General features: G+C 31.6%; 1 long non-coding RNA gene across 1 annotated transcript; it reads left to right on the forward strand.

The window, feature by feature from the left end:
• Window positions 1-485: 485 nt before the first annotated feature.
• Window positions 486-1,555, forward strand: LOC111392106. Its single transcript, XR_002702213.1, has 2 exons — window positions 486-828; window positions 1,184-1,555. It is a non-coding gene; the product is annotated as an uncharacterized LOC111392106 (long non-coding RNA).
• Window positions 1,556-3,533: the final 1,978 nt, after the last annotated feature.

The following is a 3,533-nucleotide window of genomic DNA, read 5'->3' on the forward strand; positions in this document are numbered from 1 at the left end:
TACAAAATTGTGTCCCTAAACGAAGTAGACAAAGCAGACGGTGAACACAACAGGATTAAAGCCAATTATTCTTCGTTATTCTTTACCTCAAATGTCTCCAAATCGGCGACATTCTCCTTGAACATAGCCAATTGTTGTTCCAAATATCCGCCTTTTGCCATGGTATGAGGATACAACCTCTGCTTTAGATACAATTTGTTCGTCGGACTTTTAATCACACGCAATTGCTCCATTTCAACCACAACACAACTGATGTCTTCTCCTTCAATCCTAAAGAATATTTTTAGAGGGATGAAGATGAATCTGTGAAAGTGTCTTCCGATCCTTCCATTATTTCTCCTATATTGTCCAAGTTGTGGGTATTTTGTCAAATTCTAATAAACGTATCATCTAAATTCATCTGCGCTAATACAGTTCGCATCTTCACTTGCCACAACGAAAATATTGTATTGCGATTCAAAAGCGAAATTTCATACTTCATAGTTGCCAAAAAAATAAAAATAAAAAATCGCTACAGTGACCCGAAATTCCAATTCCATGATTTCAAGGAAAATGCTGACGTGGAATGAAAGATGGAATTTCAATTCTAGAAAAAATTTTGGACAATCAAACAACCAAAAGTTGAAAAATGAATTTTCCATGGAAAAATGGAGCACCGCCTTAGTTTACTTTAATTAACTTGTTTGGCAGAACATTGCACGGATCCCGCGGAAAGAATTTTTGGACACTAAATTCGCACCGTTTGGTAGACCCGAAGATAATCTCACATCAATACTCTGGGGTCCAAATTTCCTATCATCCGCACTATATCAACTCTCCCCACCTGAGGTAAAATAAAATATATAAATGTATAGTGGTACCGACTGTAAAAAAGATAAGAAAAATGAAAAATGTTAAGGAGAAATAAAAGATTCTTTATTTTTTCAAACGAATGCCATTTTTTCCCCATTTTTACCCTATTTTGATTTTCCAAACACTAGTTTTTATCCAGCATGATGATAATATTAGTGCATTACCAGATTTTTTCAAGTTAACATTTCCATTAATTTGGCAAATAAAATTCCTGAGAAAAAAAAAGAATATAAAAGTTTAATGGATAATTTAGAGCAAAGGAAAAGTGGAGTAGTTGAAACGAAACATTGCTATAAATTGACTAACAAGTGCTTTTAATTCATTATGGCAGGATGTTGCATTAGCAATATCATTAGTGAGGCCGGCATCTCTCTTTATGCAAGATTTGTCAAATAGGAGCCCATTTTCCAATGAAAGGTTTGGATCCGTAAAGCGTGCTTACATCATAACTGGCAAAGATAAAGCCATATCACCAGAGTTTCAACGCCGAGAAATTAAAAATACTGGAGTGACAATCGTGAAAGAGATAGAAGATGCTGACCACATGGCCATGATTTCAAAGCCCCATGCACTTTGCCAATATTTATTGGATATAACAAAATAAATATATTTAAAAAATTATTTTCTTTACTTGTTCAGATGTAATGTACTCTTATGATACTCGTGGGGAGTGATTAAATACAACTTTTGAATTTTTGCTTCAGTTTTATAAATTACTTGATAGTTTGTTATATATGATGATAATTCATGAAAGTAATATAGATGTGCACGAATTAATTAGAATCAAACTTTAGATTCAATTGTTTATACAACTTTAGATCGCAAAATTCATCAAGTGCAAAGTTTAAAGCAACAATTGAAATAAGATAAGTACATCTCTAAGAAGGGAAAAACTCACGGGCTTCCAAACTTAATATTTAAAAAAATAAAATAAAATTCTGCTAGGAACAAAAAATCCCAATCTAAATTGCAATTACTAAATAAATGTTGACTTGTTAAAATTTGAACCACTGACGGACCCACATGGGGTCATGTGGGATCAGTTGACAAAATTTTTTTTTTTTTTTTTTTTTTGTACACTAAAGATTAAATATAACATTGTCCAATTGTTTATTGTCAAGCCCAATTGCACAAGCCAATTAATTGGTATTTCACCTATCTAACTCCATCTTCAAGTCCATTCTCTCTACTCCTTCACGTTTTGGGATTTTCTTTCTTGTGCTAACTTTGTGATCTTTCTTCCATTTAGGTAACAAATCGACACTCTACTTGTTTGATTTACATATTTTTATTCTAAAATTCAACTACAATCCCCAATTCCCTATCGCTTATTAGTTATTATCTAGTCTACAGGAAAAAAATAAACATCTAAACAAGTCGGCACCGCCATATTATGAAAATTATTAATATAGCATTTGAATAATTTTTTTTGTGATTATTTGATGTCTTTTGGAGAATCATGCATTTATTCTTATCCGGTTAAATTATGGGGTTTGGATCTAATTGTTGCAAATATAAATAAAAAATTAAAAAGACAACTATAAAATTTTGTGTGAATCTGGAAAGTATGATTTTGGTCTCCGCTAGTATTAAAAAAAAAAAAAAAAAGGTTGATGTCATCTTGTTTCTTTTTACTATTTATTCAACTGAAATAGCAAATTCTCTCATCTAGATGCCGTGCTCATATTTTGTTAATATTGAATTTGATTTTGTAACATTCATGAAGAAATATTTTAAATAAAAACCCTTATTTTCGAGTGCAGAGTCAAAATAACATGTTATGATATGTTGTTCTAAAAAAAATTGTATTTTAATTTTAACACCACAACGCCAAATGTTTGGCTCCATCCCTGATTTGAACGAAGAATTAAAATGGACTTACAAGAAACTTTTTCTCTACTGAAAAAAATAATCACAAGAAATCAAATAACCTGACCCAAAAATAACTTGAGCGGTCTTCTTCTTACACAACTAACCATTGGGCTCAGTTTCCCTAATCCACAAAGAATTAATCCTCAACCACCTTGCCCAAACTTTCAATCTCCAACTCAAATCTATAACGCTTTGATAACAAATACAAATAACTCAAGATTATCCACTAAATAATCCATGAATTAGAAAGAAAACGAGATGATTTCACAAAGTTTGAATCGATTGATTCAATCTTTGTGGATTTTTCGGGTCTCTTTATTTTTTTTTCAATTGAGGTCTGAAAATTATTTGAAGTCCAACTCGATTTACATCATTCGCCCACGAAAAATTATTTGGCACAAAATTCAACATCCACTACTCTTCGGAATGGAGCCAAAGACTCCCATGCTTAACCTTCATTTCACTCTTGGAATGAAAAGTAAATCCCTTGGTCATGAGCTGAAGATAAAGCACCAATATGTTTTCGTCAATTAAAAAATAATAATTGTATACATATATTGAGTTCAACTTAGACACCAACGTATGTTCAAAAGACTTCCTACTGTCCAAGTTTGTTACTAGTCATTAAATTTACTTAAAAGAAGGTCAAAATTAAAAAGAAATAATTGTAGTCGTGGTTTCAAATTTATTTCATTTTATTTTATTTTTGAAGATTATATTCAAACCTTTTACTTTTGCCACCTGTTATCATCCTAAACATTTAAAACTTCATCTTCATCCCCAATTTCACCCCACCCTAAACTGAAACC

The sequence above is a fragment of the Olea europaea genome, unplaced genomic scaffold, assembly GCF_002742605.1.
Source record: "Olea europaea var. sylvestris unplaced genomic scaffold, O_europaea_v1 scaffold879, whole genome shotgun sequence".
Classification (NCBI taxonomy): Eukaryota; Viridiplantae; Streptophyta; class Magnoliopsida; order Lamiales; family Oleaceae; genus Olea; species Olea europaea.